Here is a 14955-nt window from a genome sequence, read left to right as displayed (position 1 = left end):
AAGTCCGCTACTATGTATGTTGTAAAGTCCGCTACTATGTATGTTGTAAAGTCCGCTACTATGTATGTTGTAAGTCATCATGCTGTTTGCACATCAGGATTTGCTGTGCTTTATTTCTAATTTTTAAGACTTATTATTATTATTATTATTATCATTATCATTATTATTACAGTGGGGAGGGGCTTGTGTGTAAAGGTCAAAGGAGAACTTTGTGGAATCCATTCTTTCCAATTTTTAATCCACTTGTCTGTCTTTTTCTTTTTAAATTAGCTTTTAGGGCTTGGGAGATGGGCTTATTGGGTAAAAGGGTTTGCTGTGTAAACATGACTATCTGAGCTTGTTTGTTTGTTTGTCTGAAAGCATGACCACAGCTGTAACCAAAGCACCGAGGGATGGGGACAAGCGTACCACCAGCCTTCCTGGAAAACAATCAGCTCTGGGTTCAGTGAAAGACCCTGTCTCAAGGAAGTAAGACTGAGAGTGATGGAGGGGACGTTCAACACCCTCTTCTGGGCACCACTTAGGTATAGGCTCTCATGGGCATTCATTCCTACATATGTGTACACACACACACACACACACACACAAACACACTATATACAAACTACCCAACACACATGCACAGCTTTTTTAAAAGATTCATTTTATTTGTGGCTGTGGTGTTTGTGTGTGCCCCAGAGGACAGAAAGGGGTGCTGAACTCTCTAGAACTGTAACTACAGACAGTCTTGAGCGACTCAGTGTGGGGGTTGGGAACAGCTAAACTGTTGGTCTTCCAGAAGAGCAGCAAGCACTCTTGGATACCGAGCTATCTCTTGAGCTTCAAAATTTATATATATTCAAGATGGGGTGTGTGTGTGTGTGTGTGTGTGTGTGTGTGTGTGTGTGTGAGAGAGAGAGAGAGAGAGAGAGAGAGAGAGAGAGAGAGAGAGAGAGAGAATAACAGATATTTATCTCCTTACAGTCCTAGAGATGGAAGTCAAGATAAACTCTGTCTGATTTGGTCCTAATGAGGTCTCTTCCTGGCTTCCAGGTAGTTCCATTTTCACTGTGTCTTCACATTGTATTGGTGGGGGGTGGGGTGGAGGTCAAGGGACAAGGGACATAATAGGGAAAAGGGGGATATTTACTGAGAGACTAATATCTAGAATAAAGAACTATTATTTCTCAATAATAAAAAGAGCATATTTTTTAATGGGTGAAAGTTTTGAATAGTCATCTCTAGAGAATACACAGATGACCAACTAAGGCTCAGGGCTTGGGAGATAGCTTGATGGGTAAAGATGCTTTCTATATGAGCCTGAATATTTTGGATTCCCAGCACACGTGTTTTTTAAGAGCACTCTTGACCAGCTGCAAAAATGTTCACCATCAACGATGTTCAGCCACCAAGGAAATAGAACTCAGAATAGCAATGCATTATCAACACACTCAACAAGAGGGAACCATGCCTGGTCCTGGAAACCTCTCCAACTGCTAGTGGAGGCATGGATCTTGGAGGAGAACCTATAGCCATCGCTTTACTAAACCAGCATCACCTGACAGCATTCTAAACATTTGTCCAGAAACAAGAAGCGTATTCCTCAGCCCTCATTAAAGAGACTTCTCTTTGCAACAGACAGAGATCATTACTGAAAACCACAACCAATCAACATGCAGTTATGGAACCTGGTCCCATACTACAAAACAACTCCTACACCTAAGGCTCAGGGGACATTGTGGGAGAGGAGTGGAAAGATCATAAGAGCCAGAGGAACGTTGAGTTTGCTGTGGGACTGTCACTAGGAGTGGCAGAAACTACGCCTATGAAGGCTCACACTCATAACTGCATAAACATGAGCCAAACAAGGATGACAGCCATACACATGCCAAAATGGACAGGGAAAGGTCATGAGGCATCACCTACAGGCAGCTAAGGAATGCTGAGAGGGGAAAAGAGTCCTCTCCAGAGAAGAACATTCGTATCAGTTATCTGATACCAAATGGTGAGCCTTGAAGATACACACATCCTACAAATAACATTACATTGACTGAGCAGATTGTAGTTTTATATTTATTATATATACTTATATAATATATATTTATAATATTATATATTAAGTGTGTACATATATGTATGTATGTATATATATGTGTGTGTGTGTGTATATATATATATATATATATATATATATATATATGACAACAATTAATGAAAAAAGAGGCCGTGGATTGAAAGAGAACAAGGAAGGGCACATGGGAGGGTTGGGAAGGAGAAAGGGAAAGGGAAATAATATAATTATAATCTCAAAAAGAAATGCAATTTAAAGAATGCTGCATCGGTTCAAACCCACTATAGTAGCAAAAATCACAAAGCCAGATGGCAAAATGGATGAGGATGCAGGAAAGAGAAGGCACTTGTGTGGTTGATAGGAACAGTAAATGGGACAGCACTTTGGTGGTTCTTTACAGTGGCGGTTCTCAACCTTCCGGATACCGCGACCCTTTAACACAGTTCCTCATGTTGAGGTGACCCCAGCCATAAAATTTTGTTGTTACTTCAAAACTCTAATTTTGCTACTCTTATAAATCATAATATAAATGTCCAGGATATCTGATATATAACCCTCGAAGGGGTCATGACCCACAGGTTAAGAACCACTTCTTTAGCATCTAAAGATTAAATAGAACTACACTGATCTATTAGTTTTGTTCCTTTGATTTACCCAGGAAAATAGAACTTATGTCTACACAAAACACATGTACAGCATCCACAGCAGCCGTTCCTGCAATAGTGAAAAGGTGAACCACATGACGTGCTTATTAATTAATTAATAGCTGAACAAAATATGATCCAATCATACAATAGAATGCTACTCAGTCTAAAACAAGTGCATTCTAGACTACGCATGCATCTGGGAGAGGCCTAGAGATGGTTTAGTGGTTAAGCACACACACACTTCTTGCAGAGGACCTGAGTCAAATACCCAGCACCTGGCCTCCATAGGTACTGCACTCATGTGCACTTAACCCCTCCCACACAATGCTTAATTAAAAATAACAAATGAAAAGATGAACCTTCAAAATAGTATGCTAAATGAAAGAAATAAGTCATAAAAGACATATTGTATGACTTAATTCATATGAAATGTCAGAATACAAAGTAAATTGTGGATGCTTAGGGCAGGATAGAAGGAATGAACAGTGGGTGGGGCATAGGAATCAACAGTGGCTGTTAACATGAAGGGAGTTGATTGACTTTAATGAATTAGATTGTGATGATGACTACATAACTCTGAATGTGTTTTAAAAAACACTGTAATCATTGAAATCAGTGGGTTATATGGTGCATGGATTACAAATTAATAAAGCTGGGTTAAAACCCGAGAGGGAGAGCATGTGAGCTGACCCTATCTGTATTTTACCTCAGGGGAAGTCTCCTCAAACAAAAGGTACGGGCTGGGCCCCAAGTTCAGTGACAGTGCTGTCTGTGCAAGTCCTCACCCCTGGCACTGCAGAACTGAGCCAACATAAATGATAAAAGACATTAGGTAAGATAGTATCCAAATCTCTAAATGTACATAATGCAAGAAGAGCGGAGGAGAAAAGAGGTGCAGTTTGCTTCTCTGATAGGGTCCTGTTGGAAGGTGTGAAGTGGAGACAGGGAAAGCTTGAAAGAAAAGAAATGAACGCAACAAAGTTATTGCAGACAGACGAGTACAAGCAGGATTAGTGCAAGGTGGGATCCAGTCTAGACAAAAAGGTCCCAGGTGTAGTCTCTCTCTCTCTCTCTCTCTCTCTCTCTCTCTCTCTCTCTCTCTCTCTCTCTCTCTCTCTCTCTCACACACACACACACACACACACACAGTGATATTTCATTTGTATTTTAATAAATAAAGCTTTCCTGAAGATCAGAGAGTAAAACAGCCACACTGGTCAGCCATACAGACCAGGCACTGATAGCACACATCTTTAATCCCAATAGCCACACTAGTTAGCCATAGAAGCCAGGTGGTAGTGGTACACACCTTTAATCCCAGCACTAGAGAGGAACAGAAGACAAGAGGAGACAGCTCTCAGGCTCAGTCTCATTCTGAGGATTCGTGGAGGCAGAATTGCCATTTCGGTCTGAGGTAAAGTAAGAGCCAGTAGCTGGCTGCTTTGTTTCACTGATCTTCAGGTTGAACCCCAATAACTGACTCTGAGATTTTATTACTCATGCCCCCCTCACACCCACACCACATCCAACGTAAGATTTTTTTTTCCTTCCAGGTATATACTGTTTCTCATGAGACACAGTTGAAATTCTGCTGGCAAAGGCATACACAAAGATGAGTTTTACGAGAACGGGCACAAAAGGGGACTGGGTCATGCAGTTCTCATCCTGAAGTCTCTATGAATAAACAGAGACAGGATTTACCCCACAGACAGAGATTCACAGCCAGACCTGTTTCATCCTCTGCTGTAGGGAAAGAGTAGAGACATGGAACCGTGACCTATTCCAAGCTCACTAGGCCATTCCTGCGGAATTTCAGCTGAGAACTCCCCAGAAGACGCTCTGGCCACCTCTTTGTCGCTCCCAACGTAACCATCACAGTGAGGACATCACCTGTCATCCTGTCCTGCTGGCGATGGATGAGCTCAGCAGGAAGAATGGCTGTGACCTGTGAGCCGCACCCAGTGTTGGCTCCCTCGCAGCTCAGTAGAGGCGAGAAGACCACTGATGTGTCTGGATGGTTTCTGTCCTGTTCTCTCTCCACTCGAGGCTTAGCTGCTTGGACTTCTCTCGAGTCCAGGCTGCACAGTGTGCCTGAGATGGCTTTGTCATCTCCCAAGATGACAGATTGGAGAAGTTGGTGTTGGGTGCTTCTAGCTCTGGGTACCCTAGAGAAACAGGAAGCAGTTCCAGGAGGGAGAGCCTGAGCAAGATCCTACAGATTCCAAGCATGCTGCACCAACACTCAGTGAGGGAGCAGCCTTTGAGCACAGGGCTCCCTAAGCATCCACCATTTAAAGCAGCAGTACGACTGTGGTTCTGGCTCCAAAAATAGTCCTAAGAGCATCTAAAATTGCTTTCCATCCTAAGCCGGGCCAGTCCCTCGGGCATGATGTGGCTATTTCTAAAACATCTCTGCTTTCCCAGCATGCCTTTGTCAGATCAAACTTCCATCTGGGCTTCCCTTCTGCCTGGCCCTCTCTACCCTGCACTGCCCAAGCTGCCTCTTAGGCAGGAAATTCTCAAGTTGTGCCTTCCACCTGGTGTTACTGCGTTAGAGACCTTTAATCTGCTAAATGGCTTAGGGGAGCAGCAAGAGTTCCTTTTGGAAGCTCCTAGAACTTTGAAGGTACAGACAGGAGGATCAGGAGTTCAAGGCCAGTCTTGGCTACATAGAGAGTCTGAGCCTACCCTGGGCTCCATGAGACTCTTAATAAAAATTATGATAATGATGATGACGACAATGAAATAAATCTTTTAAAATGAATGGTTCCTTGGAGAAGCGGTCTGGGTGGTTCTCTGTCATGGAGCTGTGACTTAATTCCTAAGAATGAAGATTAGAAAGTAAAATCCCACTCCCGTGGGGGCTAGACTTCTCTAACAGACATGTTCTGGAAGGTAGGAGGTAGCGCGAATCTGCAGGTTTGTCTGTTCTAGAAACATACAATAGGTAATTTTGTGCCTGGCTTTCTTTCACCTAAACAGTGTTTTGAGGCTCATCTGTGTAGCAGCCTTTACCAGAACCTCTTTTCTTTGTCCACAGCCGAGTAATACTCCATTGTATGGATACACCACACTTTCTCCCTTTATCAGCCCGTAGACATGTGGGTGATTTCTGCCCCTCAGCTGTTGGAAATAGCCCCGCTATAAATATTAGCATAACCACTTTTGCTGGAACACCTATCTTCAGTTGTTTGTGTTTACACTTGAAAGTGGAACTTCCAAGTCATGTGACTTAATTCACCATCTCTCATCCTCACCAGCACAAGTAGTCTCTGTTTAGATGACGTCATGAGAGAAGAGGCCAAGACTCTTCAGTGGGTTCATCATGATTTCCCTGTCCTTGTGGCTCCTTGAAGGGGACTGTTTTAATGCCAATGTCTTTCTGTTTGGAACATTTCCATTGTACAAGAGATTTCCTGTCTACTGCTGAATACACTCAGACAGCAATACTTCCAGGCAGACACTGTTATGTCTGTCCTACAGACACAGAAGGGACTTGGCAAGACCACACAGCCATGAAAATCCAGCCAAGACTGACAGTTCAGCCCAGCCCTTTCTACGCCCCATTGCTGGGTCCCCTGTCCATCTGTCTTTCTGTCCAAGGTCATTTTGAAATAGTTGGCCTTTCTTGAATTGGTTCTCAGATCACCATTGTTCAGATATAACCCCTGCTGGTCAGGGCTGCACAGGCTTCTGCGGACACTCTGCCAGCTGGTACCTTCTATTATTTTTTTAAATTTTATTTTGTAGTACTAGAGATGGAATCAGGACATGACCCTAGACATGCTAGGCAAGTGTTCTCCAACTAAGCTGTATCCCCGACACACCTTCAATGTTTTAATTTAGTCAGGATCTCACTAAGCTGCCCAGGCTGGCCTTGGATTTACAAGCTTCCTGCCTCGGCCTCTCCAGTAGCTGAGGTCGCAGGTTTACACCATTAGGCCTGGGTGATATCTCATTTCTAACCTGCCCTTTCTCCTGGGTCCAACAATAATGTGCACCTTTCCTGAGTGCTCCCCTACTTTCTAGAATCCTCGCCGGGTGATCTCTTCTCATCCTTCTACCAAAGTGACCCTAACAGCCCATGGCTCAGCCAAAGTTCTACGGATTTCCTCCCTGGCCTTTTGTTGGTCCCAGGAGTGACCCTTCCCTTCTTAGGGAGAAATCAGTTCTTGAACAAAGGTGTCTTAGTGACCTCCAAAGCAATATGAGGGAGCCCTGCTGGCCTGTGGACTGCAGGCCTCCAGCCCTAGTATTCTATATTGGCATGGGACCAGGAGATAAAAAATAAGACAGGCAAGAGATGGTGGGTCACAGTGCCAACCTTCCCTCATCACAGGAGGCCCGCCACAGGCCTGAAGCTTGATATACTTGAGACACCTTCCTATGGACAGGAGCCATCCAAATAAGGAAAGTGATGCTCCCTGAAATACCATGATGCTTCCAAAGTCTCAGAGATGATGGGAGGCTATGGGGGGTTAAGAACACTCAGAGCACTGGGCAGTGATGGTGCACGCTCTTAATCCCAGCACTCAGGAGGCAGAGGCAGGCAGATCTCTGTGAGTTCGAGGCCAGCCTGGTCTACAAGAGCTAGTTCCAGGACAGGCTCCAAAGCTACAGAGAAACCCTGTCTCAAAGAACCAAAGCGGGACACATACACACTCAGAGTCCATGCTTTCCCTATTCTCACCCACCACCTGCCTTCCAACTAGGAGCTCTGGGAACTGGTCTGGACACCCTTGGTGGTTCTGCAGGAGCTGAGGATCCTTAGGTACTGGGAGATCTACCCCACATCCATTCAAGCACAAGTACTAGCCTAGCTGTTCCCAAAGCATGTTAAAGGAACGATACCAACTCCAAAGAGCAAGCGCTCACGTGCCACTCCATCTGAGGATCTTGGTGCCTGAGAGGCTCCGGTCCTGAGGACATGCCAGAACACTTGGGACACATATGCACAGCATAAATCTCCGGGACACACAGGGCATATTGTCTTCCAGCCTTATTTGGTCAAGCCATTTTTTCTAGTCCAAGTAGTCCCTTTAAAACACAAACGTGGCCAGGCGGTGGTGGCACACGCCTTTAATCCCAGCACTCGAGAGGCAGAGGCAGGCAGATCTCTGTGAGTTCGAGACCAGCCTGGTCTACAAGAGCTAATTCCAGGACAGGAATCAAAAGCTACGGAGAAACACTGTCTCAAAAAAAAAAAAAAAAAAAAAAAAAAAAAAACCACAAACGTGGGGTGCCCTAAGGTCTTTTTGGTTAGAGGGTATCTGGATATCTGTGAGGAGGAATAGTCACTTAGGGTTGTGACTAGATCTGTGTCACCCTGGACTGATGATTGGCTTCCTGTAGAGACAGCTCTGGAGCACTGGTACTTCATAAAAAAAAAAAAAAAAAAAAAAGCTGGAGAAGTAACCCAGTTGAGGGTGAATGCCCCTCTAGCTCACTTGCCCACTGGGGATGGCGTAAAGGAGGAAGGTACACAGGTCATCCAGGAAGTTTGGCATTTACATGGCTATTGAATACTGAATACACCTTCCATATTGGACCGTGTGTGCCTGTGTGTGTGCACGTGTGCACATGTGTATGTGGAGTCCGAGGTCAGGAGTCATTCACCTTGTTGTTTGTTTGTTTGTTTGTTTGGGACAGGGTCTCTTATTGGCCGGGAACTCATCTAGTAGGCCTAAGTTGGTTATCCAGTGAGACCGAAGGATTCCCTGTCTCTCCTCCTCCTGGTGCTAGCGTTACAAGCATACGCCATCACACCTAGCTTTCTGTGTAGGCCCTGGGGATTGAACTTGTCCTCATGCTTAGACAGCAAGCACCACAGTGACCGAGACATCTCCCAAGAGTCCATACTAGACGTCCTGTCATGAAACTCCTTTCCGAGGCTTGAGGGAAGCAGTGTGTTTCCTGGGATCCAGGCATTCTCAGTGTGCCAGGCAACAGATTTGCAGACTGTCACCAGGGCCTGGGGAAGGTCCAGAGTGCAGAACTGTGGGTCTGAAGTGGCCCTCAGGACTCTGCAGCTGTCCCCAATTCCAGGGGATTCTGGCACTACAGTCTCCTAATGATACTCAAAACAACAGGTAATGTGGACAGGACTAACTTCTTCATCAGACACAGAAGGACCAGGGCCAGGGACCCACAAAAGTGTTCCAATTTCAAAATCAGAAGAAAAAAAATGGACTTTTAGGTCAAAGACCTTGCTTTAGTAGATGTATTTATCTTCCCACAAGGCTAGAAAAGAACACTTTTAAGTTTGGTTTTATTTTTTACCCTCCTTAGCTGAGGATGACCTTAGACTCCAGATCCTCTTCCCTCTACCTCTTGAGTGCTGGGGTTCCAGATGTGGGCCGTCACTCCCGGTTTTATGGATTGAAGAAGCCCAGGGCTTGTATATGCTAAGCAAATATTCAACCAGCCGAGCTGCATTCCTAGCTGTAAATACTTTCTGAAGGAGGAAAAGACCCGTGTAGACAAAAATGCCTGGGGTCCACAAGATGCTATGAGAGTCTGGGGGCAGGGCCAGCAGCGGTGAGCTTGGTTGTACCATCTAATGCAAGCCTGAAAATGAACTCTGGAGAACCAACTCAGGAAAAGCTCCCCCATGCAGGTTCTGTGGTCCTCGGGAGGCTATAGAAACACAGTCAAAGCCGGTGTTGTGTGACTACCTATTGACTGCACACTCTATCGCCTGGGTCTTCCTGGGCTCGCCAGTTGGAAACTTTGAAGGTGTACCCAAAGTCAGCTGCACTCCTCCACTTCTCGTGCCTATAAGGTCCATCCCTTCCCAGGACTGAGCTCCATGGTCTAGGAGCACTCTCCGGCTCCCAGATCCAAAGAGTCTGGAGAAACTGACCCTACAGCACGAGGAAAGGGAACCAGGCTCTCACAGCTCCGTTAAGGATGAAAACAAGGCCATTGGCTCTGATCTGCTCAGTGGCTGTCTAAACTGAAGCATGAATCAAGCGTCTTGTTAACAAAACGACAGGGAAATAGGCATCCCTCCAACAGCAAATGTTTCCTTAAGCACAGCTGATGCCAGCCCAGCTGTCCCCAGGGGTACTGCAGGGCCTTTCAGAGAATGAGCCTGAACAGCTGGCTCTCAAACACACCTGCAAGGCCCCTCCTTGTCACCCACACAGTGTCTGTCACAGTTATTGCCCTGGGATGGCCTCAATCACGCAACTGTCGGGTGGATCTCTGGGCCTTTGCAGGATAAACAGTCTACTCGTGAGGAGCCAGCCTTTGGAGAAAAGAGCAAGCTTGCTCACCAGCTCAGTACGAGCCAGGCTTAGGAGCGGGGTTCACCTCTTCTACATTAGCGTCATTTCTTCTCAGGAAATGGCACCAGGGATGGACACTGAACAGCTCTCACTCTCTTCAGACCTGGGACTCTCGCTTATCCATTCATTCCCTGCCTGCCAAGGGCCCAGGAACAACCTGCCACAGAATCACCCTTTCTTAGTACCTCTCTCAAAACCTACAATGAGCTAACTTTTGTTCTGTTTCTTATTATAGGTATGAGTATTTTGCCAGCATGTATATAAGTGCACCATGTGTATAGAGTGCCCACAAAAGCCAGAAGGGGGTGTTGGATCCCCTAGAACTGGAGTTACAAATGGCTGTGAGCCGCCACGTGGGTGCTAGGAACCAAACCTGGGTCTTTTCCAAGAGCAGCAAAGTGCTCTTAACCTTTGAGTCATCTCTCCAGCCCCCTGGGAAAACCTTTTTGATACCTTAGTAACTCAACTATACTTCCCTCCTGGCCTAGTCAACTCCCAAGTGTTAACTTCCACCTTCCCCATCATCCTGGCTATTGCTCTTATGCTCTCTCTCTCTCTCTCTCTCTCTCTCTCTCTCTCTCTCTCTCTCTCTCTCTCTCTCTTTCTCTCTCTCTCCCCATCTCTCCCTCTCTCCTTCTCTCCCTCTCTCCCTCTTCCTAACAGGGTCTTGTGACATAAGCCTGGTTTGCTTGGAAAATCACTGTATAGCCCACTGGTCTCAAACTCATAGAGATCCACCTGCCTCTGCCTCTGCCTCCCGGGCTCTGGGATTCGAGCAGAATGTCTAGTTGTCAGCATGCTGTATGCACTTGGCAGCCAAGGGCAATGTGGCCTTGGCACTGACGCTTTCCACCGTGTGACCCTGTCTCAAGCTTCTTAAAATGGAGATAATGTTGTTAACTACCTCACAGGGTGACACAAATATGAATTAATATAGGTGATGCATCAGACACCGTATTTAGCTAACATTCAATAAACGCTAGCTGATAGAGTAATAATAACAGGGTTTTTGTTGCTCTTCTTGTTGTCATCAGATAAAACACAGCCCTATAGATTTCATCAAATGCTGCCTTCCTCTCTGAGCTCTGAGACGGTGCTGTGTGTGCAGAAATAACTTCAATGCCTTCCAAACTTTAAGAACGCTGGTGTAGGGACAACTTGCCTAACATTCCTGGGTCTAAGACATGAAATCCTCGAGGCCCAACACCTCCAAACCTGCTTTCCCTGGACCCAGAAGAACTAAGAGATAGTCTGCCCCTGAGTCAGGGTAGTCCTGGAACACCAAACCTGTCTGTTTACACTGGCCATACAGGGACGAGGGCAAGGAAATAAGGCTGCCCTCCAATGGCTTAAAGGTAAAATTCCCACATGTGATGGACGCTGCTCTCTGTGTGTGCGCTGAGGTGGGGAGCCAGGAAGCTTAGCAGGTGAGCCAGAAAAAAACAAACCAAGTTAACAAGTCAAAACCTCTTTTGAAGACACTTTTGATTTCAACAGTTTCCCCTTTTTGAGGGAACCCTGCATATAAGACAGTGGTCTTCAACCTTCCTAGGGCTGCAGCCCTTTAATACAGTTCCTCACATGGTGACACCAAACATAACATTATTTTGTTGCTACTTCATAACTGTAATTTTGCTACTGTTATGAATCGGAATGTAAATATCTGGTATGCAGGATATTGGATACGGGACCCCTGGGAAAAGATTATTCAACCCCTAAGAGGTCTCGACCCACAGATGATCTAAGCTGATTCTCCATAGCCACATCTGTGTCCAGTGATCCTGACCACTGACCTTTGCTGCTGATCCCATGCTGGGTTATTCAAGATCTTTCTTCTGAGAGAAGGGATCACTGGAGTCTGATCAGGCTAGGTTTGTGCCCTAAAGAAATAGTCCTCATAGTACAGTTGGCCCATCCATGCAGTACAAGACATGCCAGGACTAAGAGGGCATGCAGGTAAACCCCAGCATTTGGGTGATTAGGCAAGAAGATCATGAGTTCAAGGCCCACCTGGGATACACAGCAAGATCTTGTCTCCAAAAACAAACAAACAAACAAACAAAAAAAAAAACCAAGATAGCCTGACAGAACTTGGTCTCAAGTCCAAATGGATTAAAGACCTCAATATCAATCCAAACACACTGAACCTGATAGAAGAGAAAGTGGGAAATACTCTACAACACATGGGCACAGGAGACCACTTCCTACGTAAAACCCCAGCAGCACAAACACTAAGGACATCATTGAATAAATGGGACCTCCTGAGACTGAGAAGCTTCTGTAAAGCAAAGGACACTGTCACTAAGACAGAAAGGCAACCCACTGACTGGGAGAAGATCTTCACCAACCCCGCAACTGACAAAGGTCTGATATCCAAAATATATAAAGAACTCAAGAAATTAGACCGTAAAAGGTTAATCAATCCAATTATAAAATGGGGCACTGAGCTGAACAGAGACTTTTCAACAGAAGAAGTTCAAATGGCCAAAAGACACTTAAGATCGTGCTCAACTTCCTTAGCAATCAGGGAAATGCAAATCAAGACAACATTAAGATACCATCTTACACCGGTCAGAATGGCTAAAATCAAAAACACCAATGATAGCCTCTGCTAGAGAGGTTGTGGAGAAAGGGGCACTCTCATCCATTGCTGGTGGGAATGCAAACTTGTGCAACCACTTTGGAAAGCAGTGTGGCGGTTTCTCAGGAAAGTCAGGTTCAACCTACCTCTCGACCCAGCAATACCACTATTGGGAATATACCCAAGAGATGCCCAAACATACAACAAAAGTATATGCTCAACTATGTTCATAGCAGCATTGTTTGTAATAGCCAGAACCTGGAAACAACCTAGATGTCCTTCAATGGAAGAATGGATGAAGAAAGTATGGAATATATACATATTAGAGTACTACTCAGCAGTAAAAAACAATGACTTCTTGAATTTTGCATACAAATGGACGGAAATAGAAAACACTATCCTGAGTGAGGTAAGCCAGACCCAAAAAGAGGAACATGGGATGTACTCACTCATATTTGGTTTCTAGCCATAAATAAAGGACATTGAGACTATAATTCGTGATTCTAGAGAAGCTAAATAAGAAGGTGAACCCAAAGAAAAACATATAAGCATCCCCCTGAATATTAACCTTCATCAGGCGATGAAAGAAGACAGAGACAGAGACCAACATTGGAGCACTGGACTGAAGTCTCACGATCCAAAGGAGGAGCAGAAGGAGAGAGAGCACGAGCAAGGAACTCAGGACCGTGAGGGGTGCACCCACACACTGAGGCAATGGGGATGTTCTATCGGGAACTCACCAAGGCCAGCTGGCCGGGGTCTGAAAAAGCATGGGACAAAACCTGTCTCGCTGAACATAATGGACAATGAGGACTACTGAGAACTGAAGAACAATGGCAATGGGTTCTTGATCCTATTGCACGTAATGGCTTTGTGGGAGCCCAGGTAGTTTGGATGCTCACCTTAATAGACCTGGATGGAGGTGGGTGGTCCTTGGACCTCCCACAGGGCAGAGAAACCTGCTTGCTCTTTGGGCTGAGGAGGAAGGAAGACTTGATTGGGGGAGGGGGAGGGATTGGGAGGTGGTGGCGGGGAAGAGGCAGAAATCTTTAATAATTAAATAAATTAATTAATAAAAAAAAAAAACAAGATAGCCTGACAGAACATAGGAAAAAACTTGGAAACCATTTTTTATTTTTATTTTAAAAAAATAGAAACAAATAAACTTCCTTACTATTTCATAACTATTTCCCAGTAGTGGCATTATGCATCCTATATTGAAAGATAACTGTCATGACCACCACAATTTCTATATCTATGATAGTTGCTCTTGTCAAATTGATTGGTGCTGTGGGATAATGCTCTGGTACACTGTAAAGATTTGTCACTCTTATTGGTTTAATAAAACTCAGATTTACCAGTAGCCATGAAGGAAGTATACACAGGGCAACCAGAGGAAAGGCAGAGACTCAGTCACCAGCCAGACACAGAGGGAGCAAGATGAGAATGCCTTACTGAGAAAAGGTACCATTCACATGGCTAAACATTGATAAGAATTATGGGTTGATTTAAGTTGGAAGAGGTAATTAGTAATAAGCATGAACAATAGGCCAAACAGTTTATAATTAATATAAGCCTCTGTGTGTTTATTTGGGACTGAATGGCTGTGGGACCGGGCGGGACAGAAACTTCCATCTACAGGTTGGGTTAAGAAACACCTAGGGCACGGGTGAGGCACACCTATGTCTATGTCTATGAGGTCATTTCCAGAGAAGACCCACTCCAGATATGAGCACCACCCTATGGACTGGGTCCTGGATTAATAAAAGGGAGAAAGGAGACTGTCAACTGAACACCAGAATCCCTTTTCCTCTCTTTCTGATCTGCCCAGATGTAAGCGAGTGGCTCATTCTCTTGCTGCCACAGCCCCAAGCTGCTCCTGTGGCCATGTTTTCCCACTGTGGTGGATTGTATCCTCAAACTGGGCATCTGAACTCAAGTTCTCCCACTTCACAGCAACCATTTTACCCTCTGAGCCCTTTCCTCAGTACATGGATGACGACTTTGCATGTGCAAGGGTTTAGATTTCCCCCTCCTCTTCACAATGACCCTTTAAGCAGTGCTATGGAGATAATATATGGGGAAGGAGCCAGGAAGAAGTTAGGACACACATCCAAGGACACAAGGCAATTTGTGGAGCTGGGGTTTGATTGGTTGTTACTTTTGACTGCCTCGTTAACTGTGGAAGTGCGTATAAACTCTCAGGGCAAAAATCTTGATGAGCTGTAGACAGTGATGCAAGATTCACAGTGCAGGACACGGCATTTCCTGCCAGTAGAAGGCTCATGAGGTTAGACTTAGGTTTGCTTCCCAAATAGAAGGGGCTCGATCATGGGGAAGATGATGAGACCTTACAAAGATTGTCACACACTGAAAGAAGACAAAGGA

The 14955-nt window shown here is 45.2% G+C and overlaps 1 protein-coding gene across 1 annotated transcript in view; it reads right to left on the bottom strand.

Moving 5' to 3' along the window:
- Positions 1 to 14955, bottom strand: part of Irag1 (inositol 1,4,5-triphosphate receptor associated 1) — a 112813-nt gene that overhangs the window by 89213 nt on the left and 8645 nt on the right. The gene's annotated exons all lie outside the window — the stretch shown is intronic.

The sequence above is a fragment of the Chionomys nivalis genome, chromosome 8, assembly GCF_950005125.1.
Source record: "Chionomys nivalis chromosome 8, mChiNiv1.1, whole genome shotgun sequence".
Lineage (NCBI taxonomy): Eukaryota > Metazoa > Chordata > Mammalia > Rodentia > Cricetidae > Chionomys > Chionomys nivalis.
Note: the sequence above shows the minus strand (reverse complement) of the source record. Positions and strands in the feature narration are given on the sequence as shown.